Genomic DNA, 12,291 nt, shown 5'->3' with positions numbered 1-12,291 from the left:
TCAGAGCTTATGATCTGATTTTTCTCTCTGCCCCACCGCCAACGATTGGCTAAGTCTCGACCTCCCGACACCGAGCTCAATCTCTAGCAACCTCTGGTCCTCTCTGTCTATCTTTGCAGCCCCTCTGGTCCCACTGCTGTAGACATTACCATGAGCCCCTCTGGTCCCGCTACCACCGCCGCTACCACTAGTCTCTGCTCGCCATTGAAGCAAGCTGCCATCGCAAGCCAACAACGCCTGTTGCTGCAGACCTCTGCTTTGCTCCAAGCATTGCCGCAAACCGTTATGGTTCCAAGAACTCTCTGCAACTAACCATCGCCGCATGTCGCCGCATGTCACCGCACGCCGCCGTTCACCGCCGCTCGCTGCCGGAGGCCATCGCCATAGGCCGCCGCCGCAGACCATCACCGCAAGCCGCCGGAGAGAGTCGTTGGTATTATGTTATGGACTCCATAGCATCAAGAGTCATTGCTAGACATAGGACTTAGTGGGTGTCATTTTCCTGTCACATTATGGGTTGGGTCTAATGTAAATTTCAGTTTATGTGTATGTCATGGTTAGGGAGGTTAGTGTCAGGTTTTGGGAAATGTAAAAGTCATTGCTAGACATAGGACTTTGTGGGTCTCATTTTCATGTCACGTTATGCGTTGGGTCTAATGTAAATTTCAGTATATGTGTGGGTCATTTTTTTGGGAAATGTAAAAGTCATAGTTTGGGAAAGGGTATGCTTTGGGGAAGAGAAGTCATAGTGGGAATTGAGTGGACGTCATGGAAATGTATGGACGTCTTGAGAAATGTGGGGACATCATGGGAAAGGGATTGGTTTGGAAATTGTATGGGCGCCATGGTCCTTCTTGTTACAAGAAGGAAGGAAGTAAGAAGGAAAGTAAGTTTTGATCAATTAAATTAGTGCCAGGTCGGATTCTCCCTTTGAGGTCCAGGGGGAGATTCCCTTCACAAGCTCAGTTATTGCTCATCTCGTTAATTTTGTATTCTGACTATTGCTCGTTCAAAGAACTTCAAGTATCCTTCAACGTCGCACGTCAACCTGGAAGGAAGGAGTGATAGTCGAGTGACTTAATCTATGGCGAAGGAACCTAACATATTCTTCCTTACCATTTTTTTTCTCTTCCATCATCGACGCACGACCACCGCACACCGCCGCGGCCGATCGCCGCCGTTCATTGCCGCAGGCCACCGAAGCGAGTCACTGGTCTCCCAATTTTTTTCAGCAACCTTCGGTTTAATCTGAGGTTTGATTAAATCTTAGGAAGAAGAATCGCATGTGTGACCTTCACACGTGTGAATCTCACACGTGTGTTTTCCACACGTGAGAAGCCAAAAAAACAAAAAACAAAAAAAAAAAGATTTTTACTCATAGCTTTTGAAGATTCTCGTATTAATATTCTCAATGCTCATGACCCAACCATACCGCTGATGGTACTCCACATCCAAAAATTATTTTAGTTGAAAAGCTCAAATAGAGGCTATTCTTTTTTTTTTATGATCTCCTCAAGTTCGTTGATGGTTCTTATTCTCTACTGCCTGCCACAAAGATGATCAATAATCATGCCATTCTGAATTCCGAATACACTACGTTGCTTCATCAGGATAAGCTTCTTTTTTATGCTCTTATTGGAACTCTCATGCCATCTATTATTCCACTTATTACTCACTCAAGTACCTCTAATGAAGCCTGGAATATTTTGGCCACTACATATGCTCGGCCCTCGCGAGGTTACATCAAACAGATCAAGGAGCAACACAAACATACCACTAAGGGATCTCAATCAATTTTCGAGTATATGCAGTATATTAAAACGCGAGCTGATGAACTTGCGGCCCTAGGCAAACCCATGGATCAAGAGGATCTCACTAAGACAATTTTGGATGGGCTCGATGATGAGTACAAACCACTTATTGACAATATCAATGGTCGTGACACGTCCATCTCTTTTAATGAGCTGCATGAAAAACTCATCAACAAAGAAGTCTCGCTACGTGTTTAACAAGCTCACTCCTCTTCGTTTCCAGCTTCTGCAAATCTTGCCAGTGCTCGGTCCAATTCCAGTAGGACCGGTAATCTCAATCATCAACAGCAAGGGGCGCCCTCATCACTCTCACAACCAGGTACTACCTCCGGTCTCCACAATATAGTCACTCTGGATGGTCGATTTCAACCTCGACCTTATCTCGGCCATTGCCAGTTGTGCTGGGAAAAAGGACACAACATTCCACAGTGTCTTGTCTTTCACCAGATGCTACAGTCTCTGCCACCTCCCCAGGCTCCTCGCACCACCTCTCATTGGTAACATCGTCCTGCGACATCATGGCAACCATGTTCTCATCTTGCAACCACCACCGTTTCTACTGGTTCTCCTTGACTTCTGGATAGCGGAGCATCGCACCATGTCACCACCAACTTGAGTAATCTATCTCTTCATACTCCTTATGATGGTTCTGATGACATTATGATTGGTGATGGCACGGGTCTTCCTATTACTCACACTGGTTCCAAATCTCTCTCTACACCCTCTCATACATTTTTATTAAATCAGATTCTTTGTGTTCCCACCATGCAAAAGAATCTTATTTTTATTTCTCAGTTTTGTCAAACTAATCATACTTCCATTGAATTCTTACCCACTTCTTTTCGTGTGAAGGATCTTCGTACGGGGGTAACACTTTTGCAAGGTCGAACTAAGGATGGTGTGTATGAATGGCCATCGTCCCCAGTCCAGTCTCCACCAATAATTCCTTTACCTAGTGTCAAGACCACTTCGTCTGCTTGGCATCATCGTTTAGGTCATCCATCGTCTCCGATTCTACGGCATATCATGGCCACTTTTCAGTTAGACTTGTCTCATCCTCTAAATTTTAATTTTACTTGCAATTCTTGTCACTTCAATAAGAGTCACAAATTACCTTTTTCCCACTCCACACTTGTCTCTTCTTCCCCTCTTGATATTATATTTTCGGATGTCTGGACTTCTCCAATTTATTCTATTGATAATTTCAAGTATTATGTCATTTTTGTGGATCATTTTACAAAGTATATTTTTTTTTATCCTCTCAAACAAAAATCACACATACTTGATACCTTTATCCGATTTAAATCTATAGTTGAAAATTTCTTTGGTAAACGGATTAAGACACTCTACTCTGATAATGGGGGGGAATACAAAACAATGTCTTCTTTTTTGGCATCCAATGGTATCTCTCATCTTACATCTCCTCCTCATACACCTGAACACAATGGGTTTCTGAACGACGACATCGTCACTGTTGTGGACTCAATAGCACACCGAGTCACACAATGAAGGAGGCAACAACAACTCACTCAATAGGATTTATTTCTTATATTACTTTGAGTAGGATTTATTTCTAGGAGTTATTTCTAATTACTTTTATATGTAGGGGCATTATGGGGAATTATTGTAATCTTAACCCTAAAACTCAATGACGTGATCTATTTAAAGGAAAGAATGAATGAAATAGGTAGGCTTTGAGATTTTAGAATAACCTAGTGTAAACAGGTTGAGATCACCTCTTGATCTCGAGTTTAGGGTTTACTCCAAAAATCCAACCTATCCTTCACCCTCCATCCTCATCCACATTCGTCCATCTTCATCCTTCATCATCCATAATAGGAAGAGGAGCTTCATGCCCCATTTCGGCGCCCAAAGAGAGGGTCTTCCCTGCTTCTCAGTGTCAACAATCAGCAAGGGTTCTAACCCTCTTGACGAGCAGAAAAAGGAAGGATTTTTTGGTTCTTCCACGTGAAGATCTGGTGCATCCCTTCCTAGCTTGGAAGCATCACTAAAAACTAGCATCAACGTCTACCAAGGTGAGCCAAGGGCTACACATAAGCTAGGACTTCAATCCTAGCACGAGCAGCAACCAAATCAGGATTGAAACCCTGATTTACATGAGCAAGAAAAGGTACTTCTTTCATTATCTCTCCACGTGAATTATTTCCATTCTAGCTATAACTTTTACACTAGAGTGGGTTCATAATAAGGGAGACTGATCACGGGTGGAAGATTAGTCAAAGAATGGATCTTTAACCCTCCTTACCGAATCCAGCAACTCAATACCAGTGCTGGATTCACAAATCCCACGCCGTGTTACTCGATCCATGACCTGGGACCGTAACAGTCAATTGTAGAAACAGGTTTGTCGCTTCTTTCGCATGCCTCTATACATCTCTCTTACTGGTCATATGCTTTCTCCACTGCTTTCCATCTCATCAACCAGCTTCCCACACCCACACTAAGTCTTCTTTCACCTTATGCCAAACTTTTTGGCAATCCTCATAACTATTCTAAACTACGTAGTTTTAGTTGTCTTTGTTATCCGTGGCTCCGGCCATACTCTTCTCACAAACTCACTCCTCATTCCTCTCCCTGTGTTTTCTTAGGGTATTCTACTACTCAAAGTGCATATCTATGTCTTGATCCCACTACATCACGTCTTTATGTGTCGCGTCATGTTAAATTCATTGAGTCTATTTTCCCCTTCACTTCACTTCATTCTCATCTTGACTGCCCCTCATCTAACACACTCTCTCATTGGTGTTCCTCTGTGTCCCTCCCGGCTACTGGCACATCATCTGCAGCTTTGATCCCTGTGCCCCCTGCCAGCCTTGTTCACGATCCCCCTCCTCAGCCCTCTCCATCACCACTCCCCCCTCCAATCCACAGTCCCACTTCGGCTGACCCACACCCATCATCCCTATCTACTTCATCACCCCCCCCCCCCCTGTGTTATTGTCACCAGATCGAAGAACAATATTTCCAAACTCATCCAAAAACTAAACCTCATAGCCCAAGTTCCTGCATCTGCCAACCGTGAACCCACAACTATAACTCAAGCTATCACCAATCCCGAATGGCGTCAAGCTATGTCTGATGAGTATGATGCTCTTGTTTGGAATGGTACATGGGAACTTGTTCCCTCGGATCCCTCGCAAAATCTGGTTGGTTGCAAATGGATTTTTCGTACTAAATATCATTCTGATCGCTCCATTGATAGGTACAAAGCTCGTTTAGTTGCCAAAGGGTTTCACCAGTGCCCTGGAATTGATTATCATGAAACATTTAGTCCTGTTGTCAAGCCTACCACTATTCACATTGTTCTTAGCCTTGCAGTAAGTCATGGCTGGTCGCTTCGCCAACTTGATGTTAATAATGTGTTTCTCCAAGGCACTCTATCTGATGATGTATTTATGACACAACCACCGGGTTTCATTGACTGTGATAATCCGAATCATGTCTGCAAACTTCGCAAGGCTATCTACAGTCTTAAGCAAGCACCTCATGCTTGGTATCATGAGTTACGCCAATTTCCTTGGACTTCTCCAACTCTCATGCAGACTCATCTCTATTTATCTCACACACAGGTTCAGATGTGTTGTATATTCTGGTCTATGTTGATGACATTATTATTATAGGAAACAATGATCAAGCTATGACAACATTCATTCACCTACTTGCTCAGAGATTCTCACTCAAGGATCTTGGCCCCTTGGCTTATTTTCTCGGTATTGAAGTTGTTCCTCATTCTCAAGGCCTTCTTCTCTCTCAACGTCGGTATATCTGTGATCTCCTTGCTCGCACATGCATGACCAATGCAAAGCCTGTCACAACACCCCTTGCCACATCATCTACACTCACACTTCAGTCTAGAACGACACTATCTGATGCATCTGAATATCGAATGGTTGTTGGAAGTCTGCAATATTTGTCTCTCACTCGTCCAGACATTGCTTATGTGGTAAATAAGTTATCTCAGTTTATGCTTTTCCCCACTACTGATCATTGGGACGCTGTCAAGCGATTGTTACGATATCTTTGTGGGACTCTGGATCATGGTATCGTCTTACATCGACAATCTTCTTTGTCCCTTCATGCGTTCTCTGATGCTGATTGGGCAAGTAACAAAGATGATTTTACTTCAACCAGTGCCTATATTGTTTACCTCGGTCGCAATCCTATCTCTTGAAGTTTTAAGAAACAACGGACTGTGGCTCGATCCTCTACCGAGGTGGAATATCAATCTGTTGCAACCACTGCAGCTAAGATTCATTGGATTTGCTCTCTTCTCACTGACCTTTGTGTTTTTCTTCCACAACAACCTGTCCTTTATTGTGACAACATCGGTGCTATCAATTTATGCTCCAATCCAGTTTTTCACTCGCAAATGAAACATGTAGCTTTAGATTATCACTTCATTCGAGAACACATTTAGAGTGGTGCTCTTCGGCTGACTCATATATTATCTGTTGATCAATTAGCAGATGCTCTTACTTAACCGCTTCCTCGAACACACTTTCTCCTCTTGAAGACCAAGATTGGAATCTCCTCTCGGAGCTTCATCTTGCGAGGGCATGATAGAGATCAAGATGATCAGGTTAAGAGCAGTTGAGATTGTTTCAAATTCTACGTCTACAGTCATGTAGATGTGTAACTCTATATTCATGTAAATCCTTTTATCATTTTGTAACTATAAATATATATATCACTGAAAGTAATATCATCGGGAAATTATTCTTTTATCTTTCTTCTATACTATGCTTGAAGTTCTCTACGTTGGCCAGAATAAGGAAGAGGAGAACCATAATTCAACTGCTGCAAATACTTCTCCAAACAAAGAAGGGTAGATGAGAATCAAGAGATTGGTGCCAGCAGCAAATAAAATGATCATAAACTCTACTATAAGCAGCAGATAGCAGCAATACCAAAACAGAGAAGAGTAATGTCTACCTTATGCTGCTCAGAAGATAATCTTTGCTGCTGGTATACTCAGAACAGAGAAACTACAGAGAGCAACCTCTGAAGTTGAGCCAATCGTATCCCAGCAGCCACACCAGCTGCCATTCAAATGCTAGAGTCGAATAACCAAAAAGTTTCCTTTGCTGCTAACAGATGACTACTGCAAATTTTCTTGAAACAGAGATATGGTTAATACAATCTGAGACCGGATATCACGTATATGATTGTGCCTTAATTCAGCAGGTTTCCTTAAGTTAGGAAACTTTTTAGTTACAAAAATATGCTTCTACGTCTTGCCTTCTATCCAATATCCAAGAGTGGAAAGTTTTCAAGTTTCTGAACTGGAAACTTCCAAAGTGAAGACAGAAAACTTAGAAACTTTCCTTCGTTGACTGATTTCCAAGAAGTAGTTACCCAAGAGAGAACTTGAGTTAACCCGGGCAGATCCAAAACATCAAGGTCCGGGTTGGCTAAGGGGAACTCGGCGGAAGAGGCACCAGATTAAAGTCAGCTCTTCCTAACTTAGGAAGTCTTTTAATCAGAAAATATGCTATCATCTTCCTAGCTTCACTGGCTCCCGAACAGCGCGGGATCAGAACCAGCTCAGTAAACCAGCCGGAAGATTTCAACAATGGAAAGATACGATTCTATCTTCCATGGCTGATTTATTGAAGGATCCAGTAAGACGTATTCAATCTATTGAAGGATAGTTTCTGTAATTGCATATCTCAACAGAAAATAACAGAGATATACAAAGAAACCGAAAATCTATAATACGATTAAATAGAGCAGCATGTAATGATTGAAGTTGCTGATAGAATAATCAAACTCGTCTTCTGATGAATCAAAGGAACTCAAGTCGAAATCCTTACCCTGTTGCTACCTATCTGCTGCTACCCATCAGTGGCAGCAAATACTTCTTAAAATAGAGAAGATAACGAGCTTTGAGGCTTAGAATATCTTCTTCATATAAACGTCTGAATACACACAACTTCTTATTTCTTGATTTATGAAGGGATAGAGGATCCTTCAAGACATATGTAACAAAACCATGATCATCCACAAATCAATCATCCACCAAGCAAAATCTGATTATGCTTTACAAACTCATTCACCAAACAGCATTAAACAAATAGAGAAGAGGATCCTTAGAATAAGACTCACGTCTTCATGATTCATAATCCGAACAGGGAAAAGTAATTTGAATCCTAAAATTTACAGCTTTGATACCATGTTGATTTTCAGGATTTCATCGATCACATTGTTATGCAATGGATAGAAGAAAAAATGAGAAGTAAAAGGAAAAAGAAAAGAGACAAAAGGAGAGAGAGAGAGAGAGAGAGAGAGAGAGAGAGAGAGAGAAAGAGAAAGCACGTTGAGAAAAAAGGAGGAATAATTAGGGTAGTTGATATCACACCCTTCCCCATAAGCTTTATTTATAGATTCCAAAACTACCAATATTACAAGTATACCCTTCACCCTAATAAGAGTGAAGAAGAAATAGGAAATTTAAAATAATTACATTAGTGCCACCCTAATTACAACATATCTTCCAACAAGTTAGGACACGAGTCCCTAACCTCATTCTTCCTCTTGTTTTCTCCCCAACATGTCTTCTCTCTTTTTCTCCATGGCATAATCCATGGAGTCCTAAAAATCAACAATAGTATAAGCTCCTTCATCCAATCACAACATGCTACAAAGGAGGAGGCAGCTTGAATCTATCTAGGAGAAGCATCTCTCCAAATAAGGGTATAATTTTTCCCTTTCTTTTTTATGATATTGTGAAAGGTTCATCTATAACTTGTTAATCTAGATAGAAAGACCTAGCTAGAGCTAGAATCTAGCAAAAATCTCTTGGGGAGATTGGCTTGTGTAATAATCTTGTATTGAGCTAGATGTGGCCAAAGAGAGTTGGAATCTCTTTGTTGAAACTTAGGATTCTATGATGTATAATCATAGTAGAAGAGGAATAAGGGGTGAGAAGAAGAAGACGAGTTGTGGAGAGAAGGTTTTAGGAGGAGAAGAGGAAGAGTCATGAATTTGGAGATAAGAGGAGGAAGATTAGAGTAATGGACTTTTCCAAACCCTCCCTCTTAAGTTGTATTTATAGATATAAAAATACTAATATTACAAGAATACCCTTCACCCTAGTAAGATTAAAAAAAAGACATAAATCATAAACTGATTACATCAGTGCCATCTTTATGAAATGACTCTCTAATTTACCATCAGGCCACCATTATGTGGGCTTGTGGGCCTTCTCCTTAGTCGTGTTGGCTTGGGCCCATCTTCCAACACTCTCCCTCAAATTGGGGGTGAGAGAACATTATAAATGCCAAGCTAGCTACAAATAATGTATTGGATCTTCCCGTATAAAATGGTCTCTTTGTTCTTTTCCAAGAGACCTAGCTGGCATAATATAAGAGAGAGTAAAATCACTCTTAGCCATAGGACATAGCTCCATACTCCAATCAAATGGCCATAGTCAATAATATTTTCCGCTCAATAGCAACGGATTACCACTAAGTAGTAAAAGTTCTTAAGAGCAATAAGGATATATAAGATAACTTGTAGCAAGTCCATCCTTGAATAAGAAAGTTATGCACCAAGTAATAAGCTGAGGATAATCCAAGGTAATAATCCAGGGTAATAATCAAGTCAGAGTCAAGTTGGTAACAGATAGAATATAGTAGCTTTGACAGTGAGTAAGTGAGTCAAGCCGAGTAATAAATTGCCAATAATAAGTTGAACAAGTCCTATTAGATAATCAATAAATCAAACAATTTCCAATGTGATGATCCCTCACACTTCTTCTATTCTACCATTTAAGATGGGAGATAATGTCAATGATCCCAGCTGGAAGTCAACAAATCTTTTGCAAGCTCAAGTAATAATCCACATATATCTTTCTTTTGATATATATTTCTCAAGATAAAGTCTCGTTCTTGATTGCATGAAATGGCCCAAAAGTTGAAGATTTCTGTAGTTGCACAAAAAATTTCTGCTACTTTATCTTTGTTCTTTCAGATGTTGATTTCTCTTTCTTGAAAAATCTAATTTCAATTATTATTTTTGAGTTGAAAACTAGAGTCAAATATCTTTCCAATGGTATATAATTTGATATATGAAAAATACGGCAAGAGAGTGAAAGATCCAATGAAATATAGAAATTGAGAAATAAGACTTAAGGAAAAACGAGAAACTCCTCTTTTTTCTTTTTATTTTTCTTCTTCTTCTTATTCTTCCCTTTCTTTTCCATCTTCTTCTCTTTTTATATCTCAGACCATTGCCCGCTCTGATACCATATTCAAACTTAGGATTCCATGATGTATAATCACAGTAGAAGAGGATTAAGGGGTGAGAAGAAGAAGAAGAGTTGTGGAGAGAGATTTTAGGAGGAGAAGAGGAAGAGTCACGAATTTGGAGAAAAGAGGAGGAAGATTAGGGCAATGGACTTTTTGAAACCCTCCCCCTTAAGTTGTATTTATAGATATCAAAATTAATAATATTACAAAATACCCTTCCCCCCTTAGTAAAAATGAATAAGAGACATAAATCATAAACTAATTATATCAATGTTATCTTTATGAGATGACTCTTTATTTACCATCATGCCACCATTGTGTGGTTCTGTGGGTCTTCTCCTTGGTTTGTGGGCTTGAGCCCATCTTCCACACACTTGGATGTGTGGGTCTTCATTGATCGTGTGGGCTTGGGCCCATCTTCCTACACTCTTTTGTAATTTTACAGCTATTAGAGTTTAATAGTGAATTTTTTCCTAACACTTGGGCAGTGACTACCACTAGGGGAACATCAATAACAAAAAATCTATTTATCCCTATGGTGTGTGCATTTTGTTATTTACGTTGAATTGTTTTTATGTATGATATTTTAATTACACGCACAAGTTGTTTTTAATTGGAATATCTCAATTTGTCCCCCTCTTTCAAAGCCTAGGCCAACATCTGTCATCATCTTCATTGAGAGCTTTCAAAACTCAAACACTTGCATGGTATGTCTTTCTTCTTTTTCCTTGTTGTTGAGGTAATTCGGTGTAGAAGTTAGCCAAATTTCTTGACTCCTAGTTCTATTTGGACTTAATAAACTTGTTGTCACTTCTACTTGTTCTGAAACAATAGCTTATAATTGTGAACCACAAGGTCATAGTTGAGATCTTCGTAGTAGATTCAAGCATGTTGTTGAATTTATGAAAAAGAGAAAACTCCACTGAGTTATTGTAATTTGAGTACATGAGCCTCTATTTATAAGAGAAAACAAGTAGAATCCAATTACAATTAAACTACCTTTATCCCAGTAACACCCATAGTTAAACACTAAAGATGAATCCTAGAACAATTAAACAATTGAACATAAATAGAAAACTAACATAACTAAAACACATTTATCTAAAACTTTTTTTCTGAAACCTCCTCCTGTGAAACTCTTGCAAAACTCCACCATATTAATTCTGGCTCTATGAGACTTCTTGTTGTAAGAATCATATGAGATTTCTTCTTACCTACTTTTTAATACTCCGCCTCAAATTGGAGTTTATAACTTCAACTTCCAATGAAAGGATTCTCGGTCTTCAATTTTCTTTTTTTGAAAAAAAAAATTCTTCATAGATGCAAAACCTTCATCCTTTGTGCTCTACCTTTCTTGAATATTTTGGTCACATAAAAATGACCACAACATGTGGAACAAATTATCTCTTTCTTGTACTTCTTCTTCTACTTCTCCCCCTCAAGTTGGGGACAAAAAGGACATATAGGAGAAGAAAATCACTCCTAGCCATATGAAAAAGCTCCATACACCTGTCAAAATGGTCAATGTCTAAAACACACTCCGCTCAACTTTAAAGGCGGAAAAATGGCCCAACTTTAGGGCAGAACAAAGAGACTACTCACTTTTTAAGGGTAGCTCAAACACAAATCACCTCTTGAGTGAAGAACAAAAGACTTGACTCAAGCTGGATATTGGTCATACTCTTATACTTTTAGGTAGTGGGTCTAGGCATTGCTCTGAAGTGATAAAAATATAAGATGATAAACTGAAGAAATACTAGAGGAAAAAAATTTTAATCGGAAGGAGGTGACTATGCAACATTCATACTTCCAAAGTTACCTCTTTAAAAAAAAAAACTGGGAGAGACTATAGAGGCATAATAAACCTGACCAATTATATTTTTTTGGGGGTGACCTCAATTTTTGGAGTTAACTATGCTAAAGATACATAACTAATTAACAAAAACGCAAAATTTGAAAACAATATTGAAGCAACATATTGCACACCTTGAATAAGCACATCATGGAGAAATTAACTCTAACCAAAACTCTCTGATTAGGAGAGAAAATTGGCTAAAAACTCAAATTTTAGGAGAAAAGAAAACTCAATTCACATCAATGCATAGAGAAATAATTGGAGAGAAAATAGGAAAAAAAAGAGAGATTTTTGGCAGAAGTGACCTTTGCTATTGCTCATATCGAAATCTCCAAACATATAGCTTAGAATTACA

Source organism: Aristolochia californica, unplaced genomic scaffold, assembly GCF_029961685.1.
Source record: "Aristolochia californica isolate CCGP_79_NKW_82.1479 unplaced genomic scaffold, dmAriCali1.0.hap1 SCAF_14, whole genome shotgun sequence".
NCBI classification, from domain to species: Eukaryota; Viridiplantae; Streptophyta; class Magnoliopsida; order Piperales; family Aristolochiaceae; genus Aristolochia; species Aristolochia californica.
Note: the sequence above shows the minus strand (reverse complement) of the source record.